General features: G+C 41.6%; 2 long non-coding RNA genes across 3 annotated transcripts; one reads left to right on the forward strand and one right to left on the reverse strand.

Annotated features, from left to right (window-relative positions):
* Positions 1-5,474: 5,474 nt before the first annotated feature.
* D830026I12Rik (RIKEN cDNA D830026I12 gene) lies at positions 5,475-13,419 on the forward strand. Of its 2 annotated transcripts, none has more exons than NR_102305.1 (3): positions 5,475-5,514; positions 9,457-9,859; positions 12,296-13,419. It is a non-coding gene; the product is annotated as an RIKEN cDNA D830026I12 gene (long non-coding RNA). The 2 variants fall into 2 exon arrangements; NR_102304.1 differs by lacking the exon at positions 5,475-5,514 and adding an exon at positions 5,831-5,912.
* Positions 6,640-7,295, reverse strand: Gm52892. Its single transcript, XR_003956407.1, has 2 exons — positions 7,122-7,295; positions 6,640-6,982 (listed from the first exon to the last, which is right to left on the reverse strand). It is a non-coding gene; the product is annotated as a predicted gene, 52892 (long non-coding RNA).
* Positions 13,420-15,670: the final 2,251 nt, after the last annotated feature.

Below are 15,670 nucleotides of genomic sequence, written 5' to 3' on the forward strand. Positions count from 1 at the left end.
GCAGCAAGTAGAAACAGACACTTCAGACCCCAAGAAGTAACTCAATTTCCTGTACCCCTAAACTGAACAAAAGGACTTTGGATGCTGAGTGAGTTTAGATTATCTGGCCGGAAAATTTGGAGCAGAGGGGAGAGAAGAGGGTGAGTAGGTAACAGACAATCTGCTTTGGTATGGGTATCGGTGGTAAAAGTGTTTCTATGTAAAATAGTGACATCTACTTTATCCAGCCTAAAATCTACAATACCCCATTGTAGTTGTTTGCATAAGAAATGTCCTACAGAGGCTCATACATTTGAACACTTGGTCTGCAGTTGGTGGTGCTATTTGGGAAGGTGATGGGGCATTTAGGAGGTCTAGCCTAGGGAAATATATCACTGTGGGTGGGCTCTGAGGGTTTGTAGTCTCACCCCACTATCAGTCTTATCTGTTTCATGTTTGCAATTGAAAATGTCTCTCAGCTTCCCACTCTAGCTGCCTGCTGCCAAGCCTCCCCACAATTATGCTTGTTCTCTCTCTCTCTCTCTCTCTCTCTCTCTCTCTCTCTCTCTCTCTCTCTCTCCCTCTCCACCTCCCTCCCCTTTCTTTTTCTCTCTCTTTCTCCAAAACTGTAGGACAAAATGGACTTTTCTATAAATCATTTTTGGTAATGGTGTTTTGTCACAACAGAAAGTAACTACTTCAAGTCCCCTTGCCATTCACCTCCAGTAAAGATAGGATACAGTCTGCCAAATCCTGAAAAGGTATCACATGATGGTATCAGAAGATGGTACCACATCACATGGAATCCCATTCCCTTCATATAGGTAAAATTGGCAATGTAATTTTCCTATGGTTAGGCAAGATTACTTGACAAAGATGATGGGGGTTTGAAATGCTGTTAGGATTTCTGAATTGCAACTAATTCTAAGGAAGGTAATTTTTGTGTGAATCTGACCTGAACAGGGTTCCAAACAGCTGCAAATGTTCTCATATTGGATCTGGATAAGCAACTGGCCATATTGTAAAATAGGCATCACATATACAAACAAACAAACAAAAAAGTGTTAATTCTATTATTTTACCAAATAGTGGGAAAAGCAAGACCTTCCGAGAGGCCCTTTGAGAACACTTCGGTTCACTAGCCACACCAAATTAGAACTAAGTTCTTAGAATGAGCATCACCCACTCAGCCAATGAAATGAGTCAACCCTGGCTCGGGCCTGGAAGCAGCTTCATTCCAATCTTGACAAGGCTTTTATTTAAGATGTAAATAGCAGAATTCTTATTCTCTTGAGATTTTCTCTTGGGGTCAACTTCTCATAACATCCTAAAGAAAGATTTTAGGTCAGTTCTATTACAGAACCATGGAGGGATCATGCCTAGACTCAGGGGGAGGAACCACTGACTAATGCTCTAGAAGTAACCCAGGGCTCTCTTATGCATCCCATTTCTGAGACATCTGTTTAAATGTTGTTGATAGGGGGCAGTGCTTACCTGTTGGGCACCGTCTGAGTTTAGACAGCAACTATGAATCACAGACTCAGAATTCTTCTTTTGAAAATCTCTGGGGATGAAGATGGCATAGTCAGTAAATTGCTTGCTGTTCAAGTCTGAGAACCTGAGTTTGATCTACCAAAAACCCATACGAAAAAGGCTGCATTTGAGGGGCTGTGTCCATAATCCAAGAACAGTGTGCAGGAGAAGACGGGTGGATTCCTGGAGTTTGTTGGCCAGCTAGTAAAGTAAAATCAGCGAACTTCAGATTTAGTGAGAGTCTTTGTCTCAAAAATAAGGCGGGAAGTAATAGCAGAGAGCATTTGACGTCAGGCCTCCACAAGTACATGGGCATACATACACACATACACACTCACACGTACACACAGACACATTTACACACATTGACACATATACACATTTGTAAACGCACACAAACATAACACAGACACACAATCTTACTCATTAAAATTAAAGGAGATCCTAAATTTCATGATTAACCATAATGAAGGCCAAAAATTCCTTTGGCCAATCTCTCACAACATAGTGAGCTAAGAGTAAAATAATTAATCAATTTATATTTTGGGGGGGATCAAACCAACAAGAGTTATACAATTATGGAGGCTTGATACATTGCTAAATTCACTGATGAAAACTCCAGCACTGAATAAAACTTAGCTCACTGAAGGCCACCTTTCACAATCAGACCACTGAACTTCTTGGAAGACAGACTGAACCACAGATAATATGAAGCATCTCTAGCCCTCTAGGGGATTTATGTCTGCATTCTGTAGCTAGGTGCACACAAGGGGCATGTGGAGACAGGCAGGAGAACAGAGCATGTCTATAAAGATAAAAGTGACTCATCAGCCAACCTGACAGCATTGCAAAGGCCACAGGGCAGGACATATTCACTTAATCCCATCCACTGTGGAATTTCGGGTATCACAACATCATATGGTGATCTCTCTCCAAGGGTCTCCAAGACATGTAAGGTAGGCCTAGTCTTCCAGATCTTCAAGTGACTGTCTTGTGGTCCCTATCACCTATATCCCATGCTGTGTATCCTTTTCGGGTAACTCAGTTAGTTTGGTCAGCGTTCATTCAGTTGTATGTCATATCTCCTCTCTCACTCCCATCTGATTTCTTGACATTGTCCACTGAGCAAGGTAGGCCCTTTACAGTTGAATTCCAGGCATCGTTTACTTAATGTCAATCATTTATCATTGCTAATGTCAGTTTTACAATAACCCTTAAAAGGTGGGTTCCGTGATTACATTTTATAGATGCAGAAGGAAAGCTTCAGAAAGACAGACTGTTTACCCCAAACCAGAATCCCGGTGCCCTGAGTAATGGCTTTGTTAGATGTACAATCCTAATCAATGAAGCACTTTAGCTGTGACTCAGTTTCTTCTTATTCTAAGAGGAAATAACAGTGAATGTCAGGCTTGTTGTCTGGATAAAGGAAATAGAGTGAGAGAGTGAGCATAAGCTTGTCAAACACTGTCAAAGCACTGCTCGAAATCTAGGTACGTACCACCTGAGAATTCTTAGCCTTATAGACACTGGCATTATTTCAAATAATATGTATTTTTGAACTACAACATGATCCTCTTGAAGTTTTAATATTATATGTGCTCATACTACAATTTTAACCAAATTTACTTTTGTGGCTCAAGACAATTAAAATGTGATCTTGTCATAATGTTCTAACAACTAAAAATACTTATGTGCTTCTAGAAACCTAGCAATAAACATCTAAAACCAGAAGCTCTCTTGTGAATCTCTTTGCTCTACTTAAAGATAGGATAGCCTCAGAACAAGATTCTAAACTTCAGGAAACGTGCTTCTGACACTTACTACATGCTAAAACTCTGTGCTAGGCACTTAGGACCTGAGATAGGCAAAGGGGCTTCCTCAATCTCGAGTAGTTTATAGCTAAAAATAGGCAGCTGTCATCTGGGAGAGTTAATATCCTCCTGCTAAGCTTCATTAAACAGCAATAAGAGAATGAGAAACTCTATCCTGTGGCTTCTACCCCACAAGATGATTGTATCCTTAGTCAACCTCGTGCAATTATTCCAAGATTAAGGAATATATTTATTTGTTGATTGCATATTTTGAGCGAAACCAATAACAACAGCTCCATCCCATGCTGCTGAGATCACAGGCTGTGATATAATTGTCACTAGGCTGAGTTGCTAAGTATAATAGTCCCGTTTTCAGGATGGGGAAAAGGGATGAAATGGACAAAGATTATTAGGGAGAACAGCACAGTTTGTGAGGAAAGAAACACAATCCCAAGACCTGACCTGAGCACATGATCTTCATGTCAGATATCTATACCGCCTCAGTAAGGGTTTAGGGATGTGTGTACACAGCTAGCATAATTCAACTACACATCTCCAGATACTGTTCAATATTTTATATAGCAGTGTGCTACCATCACTAAAAACAACAACAACAATAACAACAACAAAACCCCCCACTAAAACAAAAGAATTTCCTGTTACTTTTTTTTAATAAAAATGTATCTTTAGTAGTGTGAGTGTGTGTGTGTGTGCACATGAGTATGGGTGCACATGGATACTAGAAGAGTGTGTTAGGTCCCCTGGAGCTGGAATTATAGGCAGTATTGGGCTGCCTGCCCACTGTGGGTGCATGGGACCAAACTCAGGTGCTCTGCAAGAGCATTACACACTTTTATCCAGTGAACCATGTCTCTGATTGAACATGTTTAACCTCCTCAGGTCACATTCATTTGAAAATGACTGCTAATAAGAGGGAAAACTTAGGAAGCATATTTAAGATGTTCTCAAGTGCATCCTGAAAACTCTGCCGAAAATGCTTTTCCTCTTAGCATGTGTATCTTAGTTACTTTCTGTTGCTCTGATAAAACATCATGGCAAGAAACTCCTTGAGGAAGAAACCGTCTATTTTGGCTTATGATTGGAGAGAGAGGGGTCCATACAATGAGTGTAGACACGGCAACTGGCAGCCAAACTGCATCTGAGGGATCACGGTTTCAACTCCAGTTGGCAGAGAAAGCCAACTAGAGCTGGTTCAGGTGAGGTTGTAAACTCTCAGAGCCTACCCTCAGTGACATCTTCTAGCATGGCTCTACTTCATAACGGTTCCATAACCTCCTGAATGGCGCCACCAGCTGGGTACCAAGTGTTTATATGGATGAACCTGTGGGAGATGTTGCTCATTCAAATCACCATGATGTGTAGATAATTTAAGAGATGAGGATGTTAAAGGTATCCACCTTGCTGGCATCTGTGCCAGCTAGTTACACCAGGTTATGTATGTGTGCATGTGAAATTTCCCACCTTTACATACACTTATTTTGGGCAAACACTGCCATTCCCTGTCGCTGAAGAGGATCTATATCTCTTTACTTAGAAAGCATATGTACACACACACACACTCACACACACAGTGGAGGAAATTGATCTATTTAGCTATTATCATTTGAAAAGCAGGAACTTTTTTTATTTAACACGTATACATCTTAAGATAATTGAGAAAGTGCTTCTACCAAGTATATTTTTGGGTGCAGGACGACAGACTAATGATGTGAGTTTCTCTGTAGGCAGCATCTATTTAACAAACCTTCAAAAGAGCACCTTTTATCTAGCAGGCCACTTGAAGGAAACAAGAATGTAAAAGAAAGGGTGGTGAGCACCTAACAGTGAAATAAAAGGAGACAACTACATGGCCCTTGTGGAGATTGCTCAACAATGGGTTTCAATGAAATAAGAGAGGAGAACCACACAGCCCAGAACACATCATCAAGCCCGATAGTCAATTGAAAATTAAGTCTCTCCACTCCTTCTTTTGTTTGTAATTAATGGCTCGATGGCAGGGTGTCATTTTCTACTCCCCTTGCAAACCAAGGAGGTAGAAACCCTGGCAAGATAAATACTCTGACCACTAGGTGTGTTTTCGTTTCTTCTGGTTGCTGGGATATGCGGGGCTGGCAAACGGTGTTCCCAGTCATTTTAGGAACGCCCCTTCTTTCCTCTTCTCCTTAACAAGGTTAGTGAGATTCGTGCGGCTGCATTGGGAAGGGCCTTATCACTGCCGGGTGATCGCTGTTCCAGCCCTGGACAATGAGGGTTCATCCAAAAGCACGGCTTCCTTTCTGCTCTGGACAGGAAGCCCTGCCTGTGTCAGCCGCGAATGCCTCACGCAGTGCCTGGCCAGGCAGCAGCTGGAGAGCTGAGAGGAAAACAATTTCTAGACCTGGTGTTTGTGCAATAAAAGACCGGGTGGTGATGCGATGGGAAAGCTAAAGGGGAAGTTCGGAAATCGTTCACTGTTGTGATAATTTGCCTGGGACGGAGAGAATTGTGAGATTCAGAGGAGAACTCACAAACAAGAGGTTGCCTTCTGTCCAGCCCTAGTATGAGGCTTGCTGTAGGCTGTTATGTAAGGTTGGTTGATTATCACTGGGAAGCCCGCTCTTTTCTGGAAGGAAATGGAGGACTAGTGGATGTGGGGAGACAGGAGGTACTGGGGCGGAGGACTGGGGGAGAGGAGTAGAAAGGGAAACTGAGGTTGGGCTATATTGTAGAGAAGGATGAAGAAGAAAAGCACCTCTCAAGCTAAGAAAACTAAGACGTGGGGAAATGAAGGTACAGTAAATCTCCATCTTAGCCTAGTAAATGCATTTAGAGGGATTTGCGCCTCAGACCAAAGTCCTAGAAGTGGGGTTTGAACTCTTGAATTCTGATGTTCAGTTACAGAAGACTGAATTGCGTCCCACAATCAACAGTGTGTATGGAATGTTGTTAAGACATCACCCGCAGAGACAGTTAAAATGATAAACGGCAGCAATTGCGTTCCCTGTATATTTTATTTCCAACTGCATCACTGGAAAGAGAGGCGTCGATTGTGAGATTTGTTAGGATTCCTTCAGATGCCCCAGAGAAGGGAGTGAACACTGTCTTCAGTGTCCTGGAGCTGAAACAATGAGGAGAGAACACAGGACAGGTTCCTGCCATAGTTAAGGATTTGGACCTAGTGTTCTCTGCAAGCCTGGGGCTGCTAAGGCATGGGGGTGGGGTGGGGGGAATAAAAGGGTCAAAGCAAGGTCACAGAGAAAATATCTATATTTGGATGAAGAAAAGAGAAGAAAAATAATTTCACTAACTCCACATCTAGATAAAAAAAATCAAAGGAATTTAATAAATCTAGAGGCCTAGGGATGAACAGGGACTCGGTTGAGGCAGAAGGGAGGGGCAGAAATATGCATGGGCAATTAAAACTGGAGAGTTGGCAACGCTTTAGTAGTTGAGAGACAATTTTCGCAGACAAATGAAAGCTGAACGCAGACTGGCAGAAGAAGGACTGGCTTGTGGAAGAGCAATCGGTGAGGCAGCCGAGGACACATGCGCAGTTAACCTTTCCAAAAAAACATGGTCGTGGAAGGAAGAGCCAGAGTTTCTGCAAACCTAGAGGACAGGGCTGCTGAGAAGCTAAAGCTCTGACGGTAGGAACTTAACTGCAGAGATAAAGACCGTTAAGGAAAAGTCAGTGAATTTCCCTTTGTCCCCAGGGAAAGGAAACATCCCATTTAAAAGAAAAGTTACAGATCCAAATGACAGGAAGTCCAGCTTCAGGTTGCTTCTGTCTATACTCACGTAGGGGAGCCAGTCCTCAGGCACTCTCTGCTGCCTTAAAGTGAGATTTGAACCCACATCTCAAGCACGGATGTGTTTGGTTACCCCGCTTCCTTTTGGTGGAGAGGTGAGCTTCCTATGGAGAGCCACAGGCATCTCTGCCTTGCCTGCCTCCCTCCTCCCAGACTACTCAGGCCCTCCTCCTCCTCCTCTTCCTCCTCCTCCCCCTCCTCCTCCTCCCCCTCCTCCTCCTCCTCCTCCCCCTCCTCCTCCTCCTCCCCTCCTCCTCCTCCTCCTCCTCCTCTTTCTCTTTCCCTTCTTTTTTTAATGTCCATAGCTGAGTATATCTTATAGGTTGTAGCACAACAGATTTAGATGACTCAAACGAGCTGTCTCTAGCAACTAAGGCAGGATTCAGAGTGCTGGAAATAGAGACCAGGCTTTAAAGAGAGAGGAAGGGAAAGTTCCAGAGGAAATCCAGATCATACTGGATTAATGAGGACCTGAATGGTGGTAGGTGATGGGGTTTCCTGTGTCAAAAATCTGTTCAGACTGTCAGGGCTCCCTCAGAGACTTAATAAACCAGAGAGGCCATCTGAGGATTCACAGAAAAGAGAATTCACTGCTCCAATATAAGACGCATGAATGCTTCATTCATAAATATATGTCTTATACACAGCAGTTAGTATATATTTTATATTTCTTGAACTGATTGATAAGTTCATGAGTCATGCCACATTCTTTAATTCTTATGGTAAGTTGGGAACTACATGTTAATTTGTACGTTTTTATCTCATATGTGATGAAATGAAAAAGAACTCGCAGGTTTTCCTGCATGATATGAATAATATCAAAGCCCTGTCTTTCCATTTAATTATGATGTGAAGTCCCACTTGCACACTGCCCTGCATTCTCAAGTCCCCAGTTGTCATGCTTGCCAGCTGGGAGCTCTCTGGAAGCGAAACTCCTTCTGCTCTCCTACACCCTGCATACCTTGTAGTAATAGCTGCGCACCAAATGTTCTACTGATTTGAGATTGAACTTGCTTATCTCGGCTCTATGTAACAGCTACCTTTAGGGCTTATTTATACCTCAAATTTTTGCCTATAGAAGGAATATGTTTTCCTCAGCTGTGGCAAGGTAGGTAATTTTTCTCTCAATTAAACAACCACTCTGAGAGCTGAAAGACAAAAATGTGGTTATAAAAACAAGTGAGTCTCCTGGCTGAAAAAGCATTTAAACAGATTAAAAAGATGTTTCAGGAAGAGGGAACAATAAGAGGACCAATGTAGAGTCAAGAAGGGTTGGAGCACTCATGCACAGACCCACTTGTCTGGGGACATAGACAGCCTTCAGTGACAGAAAGCACGAGAGGCCCCAGCATCCTCATCACATTTAGTAGTGCTAACCTCTGTTTCTCAATAGGTCCAGCCCTTTCCGCCATGGCTTTGCCACTTCAGCAAATCATCACAAACTGAAAACAGAACAAATGTACTACCTTTTAGTGCAAAAGAAAAGAAAACTAAAATAAATTTTACGTGACAGAAATTAAGAGGCGATTGGGGGCTGTTTACCTTCTGGAGACTCCAGAGATTCTCTGTTTACCTTTCCCTGGCTCTAGAGGCTGCCTAGTTCTCCAGCTAGTAACTGCTGCCTCCCCTGCAACCCAGCCCCATCTTCTGTCACCGATTATGTAGGTCATATCTCCGTCTTTGATTCTGACCCCCTCCCTTTCATTTGTCAGATACATATGGTGACATCAAATCCACCCAAGTTATCCAGGATGCAATGGTTTTAATTTCATCTATCAACTTTTCTTGATGTTTCTGTGAAACCATTTATTGAATAAGGTTTCCATCTGGGTGTGTATGACGCATGTGCATGTATGTGCACAGTATGAGCACAGCTAAGTAAGTGCACATTTGGAGGGCACAATTTAACATTAGGTGTCTTTCTGTATTGCTTACCTTTTTATTGTTATTTGATAGTCTCTAGCCAAGTCTGGAGTTTGATAATTTGGCTAGATTGGATGGCTTCAAAGTCCTAAGACTCTTCTGGCTTCATCAACCCAGTGCTATGATATAGGATATATAGAATATATAGGAATATATAGGATACACTTGCCACCACAGCCAGTTGTATTGTGGTACACACCCAGCACTGAACTCAGGACCTCACAGCTTATGCCAATCCCTTTAGAGACTGAGTCATCTCCCTAGACACAAAAGTTAATAATATTTTGAGTCCAAAAATTATCCTCCATAAGGAAGGTGGACCATTTTAAGTATTTGTACATTTTACTTGTGTTGTAAATACAATGAAACGTATCACACCTCAGTTTCTCTGTTGTTCACAGGTGGAGATGGTTTTGCTCAGACAAACTTTATTACCAGCACCAATGAGGGGAACCGAGAATTCTGAGCCACTGTAGCTGACATCACAGAACTCCAGCTGCTCTGTGGACTGTATCCTTTTCTACCTCTGTCCTTAAAAGCTATTGGAGCCCTTATTAAAAAAAAAAAAACTGCTGCTGTGTACTTAGAGAGCAACTCTTATTTCGAGTGATTCTTTTACCTGATAAGGCATTTGGATATTTATTCCTCTAACTCGACTCCAATCCCCCTATCTTTTTCGTGTTTTCCCAGGTAAAGAGGAAAAATCTCCAATCCACTCCCATCTGTTTGCCTCATCCAGCAGAGCTTCCAGGCCACAGAAGGCTCAAGACTACAATATAATTCCTGAGACTGCCAAGACCTTGGGTAAAAGATTAAGATAAGATCTTCATGGTTAAATTCCTTCCACATACTCTCTCTCTCTCTCTCTCTCTCTCTCTCTCTCTCTCTCTCTCTCTCTCTTTCTGTCCCTCTCTCTTTCTCTCTCTCTCCCCCTCCACTCTCCCCTCTTCCCTCTCTCCTCTCCCCACTCTCTCTTACCCCCTCTAAGAATATCACTGGTTATAGGCAAAAAATTCAGGTAAATTAGAAAATGCCACACAGAGCGGGAATCCAATGAGTTATTGCATAAACAGCCAGCTGCCTCACTGAAATCCCTGACTCACTCCACTTCTGGATAGAAGTCTGGGCTTCCATTTGCATTCATTTAAGTTGGAATTAGCTGTTGGCAAGTCACATCCATGTTAGGACATTCTGTAGAGAATAGAGAGCCAGCCTGCCAGAGAACACTCTCTGTGTTGAACCCATAGCAATCAGCCTTCGTGTAGAACCCGAAGAACTAGAGTCACAGTACAAATATATTGTTCTTTCAGTTCTATAATTCTCATGATGGCTGAAAACCTGCTTTCTAAAATTAGAGGCTGTCACCAGAGACTCTGGGTGTTCTGGCAGGGAGATTCTTACTCTTATTAGTGAAGAAATTTGGAGAGATACTTTTAAGAAGCTGGAGAACAAGTATTACTAGAGTTAACAAACAAACCAAACCAACAGCAAGACAAAACCAAAAGCCAAAATAACAAACAAACAAACAAACAAACAAACAACAACAACAACAAAAACACTTCCAAGGCAGGTGCTGTGAATCTCAGCAGCTGTCCAGAAAAGGAAGATGGAGAAGAGAAAGAAAAATCTATGCCATTTGAGTTAAGTCATAGGTCAGTCACGCAGTAGACAAACCATCTCAGGCAACGGAGTTATAGAGAAAGAGACAGAAATTCAATATAACAAAAACAAACAAACAAACAAAACAAGCAAGCAAGCAAACAAACAAACAAAGCATATTTAGAATTGTGGCCAGCATCCAAAAAGGAGAAAAGAATAAAAATGAAGGGAAAAGTTCATTTCTTTTTATGTCACAACTAAGAAAATTGAGCAGATCCAACAGAACCTCACAGTGGCCCTGGAGTGGACACACAAAGAGTGGAAATTCTGAGAAGGAAAGGTATGTTCATCTCATTGAAGATATATTATTCATCTTATCCGATTTAGCACTGCTTAAGATAGACGTGTCTTCCTGAGGCTGTCCATTGGCCAGGTAACCGCTCAATTGGATTAGCTTTTAAAGGAAGAACAACACATCTCTCCACCCAGAGGTAGATTCATTTCTTTACTGTAACTCCTGAGCAGTCTCTAAAATGCTGGCAGCCACACCAGCAACTTAATGCATATATCGCCTCACTGCCTTATAAGTTACATCCCATTATTTGATCCGCTTTTTAGATACAGAATTTGAGGGTGAATGTTTAAGTCACTTGCCTAGAGGCCTGTTGTGACAGAGATTGGCACCAGGATATAAATGCAGATAGTTTGCCTGAAGACTTGGGGTGTTTAACCACTAGGCTTTGCAACATTTCTTTTTCTTTTTCTTTTCTTTTCTTTTTTCCTTTTCTTTCTTTCTTTTCTTTTCTTTTTTTTTCTTTTTTTTTTTTTTTTTTCTTTTTTTTTTGAGACAGGGTTTCTCTGTGTAGTCCTGGCTGTCCTGGAACTCACTTTGTAGACCAGGCTGGCCTCAAACTCAGAAATCCACCTGCCTCTGCCTCCCAAGTGCTGGGATTAAAGGCGTGCGCCACCACCGCCCAACCTTTGCAACATTTCTACACAGCTCTTTCCCTACGTAAGGAGCTCTCTTACCATGCCATTGACTGTGAGTTGATTTTACCGGGTTCTGAGAACAGATTCACAGTGCACACTCCATCTCAATCCAGCTAGCCTCAAGAAGCTGTATTGCAAGATGGCTGGCTGGCTATGGGTGGAGCTGTCTCTGAGCCCGTGTGAGTTTACTGGCTTGCTAGGGGATGAATCTGAATCTTGGACTCATTAGCATAACACTTTAATGAAACAAATGGGAAAACCATAGTCATTGTTATAAATAATCTCCCTAATTATCTGAAGCCACATGCTATGAAGAAAACGAATAGCTAATTAAAAACAGAAAATTTCTCCTCCTTATGGTATACAAGATGAAACTATTTAGTTGCCCCCCCCCTTTCCCGGCACTATAAGGTTTCCAGTGTTGCTAAATAGTTTAGGTTCTCAAAACTCATATTATATTGCCTTCCAATGGCTCTAATCCCTTTAAATGCCTGGAGTTTGTTGTGAAATCAACACTAAAGAACAGGAGGAGGCTCTCTGTGCTGCACAAATGTCACATTATCCTAATGTAATTTCTCACAGCCCCTCCAGCAGCAAGCCCGCCCAGCAGTACATCAAAGGACATGATTAAACATGCAGCTTCTTTTTAAGGTGCTGATGGCTTCTCGTGGATGAGGAGAAAACAACAGGACCACTGGATTAGGGCTTGTTACAGCCCAACTCTCCCGCTTCTTGCTTCTTGCTTCTTGCTTCTTACTAAATAATGGATCAATGACTGCCCGGCAGAATTAGCCTTTCAATTGACTTTTGTCTTTCGCCCATCATTTTCAAAGCTCATCTCCCATGGGGAAGACTGAAAGAAGGAGTCTACACTGAGGGAACAGAAGTCCTCTTGTGGCTTGAGGTTGCTTTATTCTACTGCCCAAGGAAGGACAACAGGGACCCCTGTGCACTTCGCTTGGTTATGACAAAATTTCCATTCTTCTAGCCTTTGTTTTGTCCCATGGTAGCCTATATATCATATCTATAGAGCATAGAGGCATAAGCCCCCCCTTTGCTGTAATTGGCCTAAAAGTCTTCACATGAAGAGCCATCAGCTCATATTTGCATGCTCCATTTACTCCAATAATGTCTTCCACATTATTGTTTTACAATTAATTTCATAATTAATAAGGTTGCAATTTAGAATCCTTATAAAAGTACAGGGAGAGGTTTAGAGATGAAACTGTTCAAAACAGTACCGTATGTATTTTAGCTTCACTGGAGCAAAGAGGAAATTGCCTGTTTCTTCCAGCTTGTTTCAGTGTCCTAGGGCAGGGGCAGAATGTAAGTGATCACGAAGTGCTTTTGCTTATTGCCACTTGGAAACTGGCAATACTGCTGTGAAGAGATGAATATCAGTTCCAAGCAAGAGGCTGGGTAGTTTCCTTCTGTAATCCCACACCAGTGTGTGAGTCAGAGTTAGAACCAGAATCGTTCTAAAGGCGAATTTGTGCATCTGAAGCAACCTCATGTTATACCCATTTGGTGATTCATGACAGAGATGGAGTCTCATTAATAAGGATTATTTATCCAAAGCCTTACTAAAAGCATGTGAAACAGCTTTAAGACAGGACCTCAGGTAGCCCAGGCTATTGTGGAGCTCACTCTGTGGCCAATCAAGATCTCCTAATTTTCCTGTCTCAGCTCCCAAATGCTGACACTTTAGATATGCAACACCATGTTCAGGTTGAAAAACAAAATCTTATTAAATAAATTACTTATGTCGAAATCTCACATTTGCTCGCCCTGTATTTTCCAGCCGCTCTCGATCTCAAATACAGATGCCACTGAAATGTAAGTTCTCCTCACCCAAAGTTCAGGACCAGGATTTAGGATAGTCTATGGCTGGACCAACCTTCTAAACGCAACAGAAGAGTAACAGTACACAGACATTTCTCGCTCTGCATCTCCTTTCCAATAAATAGATACATGTGAAGTCACACCTTCATCTCCGTGTCAGGGACTGCTTGTGCAATCACAGGGAGCTGTCCCACAGAGCCAAATACAGGGCCAAGAACCAAGAACCAAGCCTTCAGGAGCCATGTTCTGAAGAGGATCACTGCAAGGGACTGACCTGCAGGGGAGTACCACAGAGGGGAAGCACATCAAAGAGCACCCTTGACTACAGAGTAGGAAACCCCATTTCCTCTTATATCTAGGTCATGGCTGTACAGAATCACTGGTGGCATTTGGAAATTTCTGTTATTAATTGGGAAGCAAAGAAGAACAATATCTTAGAAAGCTAAATGTACTGAAAATTAAAAGCCACACTGTCAATTATTTCTTTCTCAAGGGAACAGTTTTGTTTCAAGCTCACAGTTTCTTTTCTATATTGCACATGCCAAAAATACGCTGATAAAGTTTCTAACACTAGAAATTGAAAAGATAACTAACCCACTAATAATCACCTGTATTCCTTTGGTAATGATTGTTCCTATAAAATCAAGTGGAACAGAGAGACATATTATAAATGTTTAAAGTAGTACAATCTGAAGAAAATAATTTAAAAATGCTCCCCAAATTTTTCACAGCAGAACATATCTGACTGAATTCTGGATGGCACAGAGACACACTGAAGTCTGCAGTAATTTTGGAATCAGACAAAATAGATTCTTGGATTTGATTGTCCCCTGGTATACCATGTTGTCTGCCTCTTTAGAACTCATTTATAGAGATTTACCATGTTGATACCTTGAGTTAGCAAAAACGAACCACAACCTGATTCTAATGTTCTGAGGCCTTACCTAAGGGTTCAGTGAGCCTCAAGCTCGCCTAACTACATACTTTTTGGAAAAAAAAATAACTAAAATGAACACTATAAACACAAGTCTGACCATTATCATCATCATGATCATCATCATTATATAAATATTATAACATATTTATTCATTATAATGAATCAGGATGTATCATACATAATAGTGGCAAAAACATGTAAACAGAGGGTGACTGGACAGAGAAACGATGATAGGGTGAAGCAGCAGGTGGGTAAAGGCAACTCTCTAGAAAAAAAATACAGCAGGAGAAATTGTTATACTACATGGTTTCTTTGTTTGCTATGGATCAGTTTATACAGAGAACCATAAAAATGTTAGAGTTTGCAAAAGTGAAATATGTCAGTCATGAATCATTAAGCCAATGATTCAACAAGATGCAACAAGAAATCAGGAACTAGATAGTTCTAAGGGTTACTCAATCCCGCAATACAATTAAGTTATAGTGGTCCTTGAAGATGTTACTGCCTTAGAGGGACAGTGTTTCCGCAAAGTGTTCCAAAGTATCAGAGTAGGACACAGCGTCTTAGTATTTATACTGATTTAGTAGATTTTCCACTTGATATATGTTCTTAGGTCAATAAATGGTAACTTTACCTAGTTTTTAATTTCATTTTCCTATTAATTTTTTTTCACCAGTTAAATGGATGCTTTGGTGGGGACGGGGCCTGGCAAGCTCCCTTCTCCATCACTCTGTAATCTTCGCAGCTCAAGGTTTCTTGTGGCAAGGCTTCAACACAGAACACTACCACTTCTGCTATACTCTATTGCTCTGGTTAGATCAGGAAATCAGCCTAGACTCAGGAGGCAGAAAAATAGATGCCATCTCTAAATAAAAGAAACCACAAAACCATTCCCTAATGGCTTGGATACAAGGATGCTTAGGGTCCTGAGACCACAGCTAACTCACAGTGAGGAGAAAGACCTTTCTGAGACCTGCTCTCTAGGTTTCTCCTCTGGTCACCCTCTAGACCCTGTGTCTGCACTATAGATACTCAAACAAGCAGAGACTGACATTTTCAGGGCATACAGAACGAGGCAGACTCTGTCAGTGATGAGATGCAGAAGACAAAATGCCTGGATGGGAAGCAGCCACTGTGTCCGACAAAATGTACTTTCTTAGTTTTAAAGGCAGCTCCTGGTGTTTAACCAGGAAAGGAAACACTGCCCAATGTCAAATATAATTAAGGTTAAAGTTAAATATTTATTT

Source organism: Mus musculus, chromosome 6 (assembly GCF_000001635.26).
Source record: "Mus musculus strain C57BL/6J chromosome 6, GRCm38.p6 C57BL/6J".
Lineage (NCBI taxonomy): Eukaryota > Metazoa > Chordata > Mammalia > Rodentia > Muridae > Mus > Mus musculus.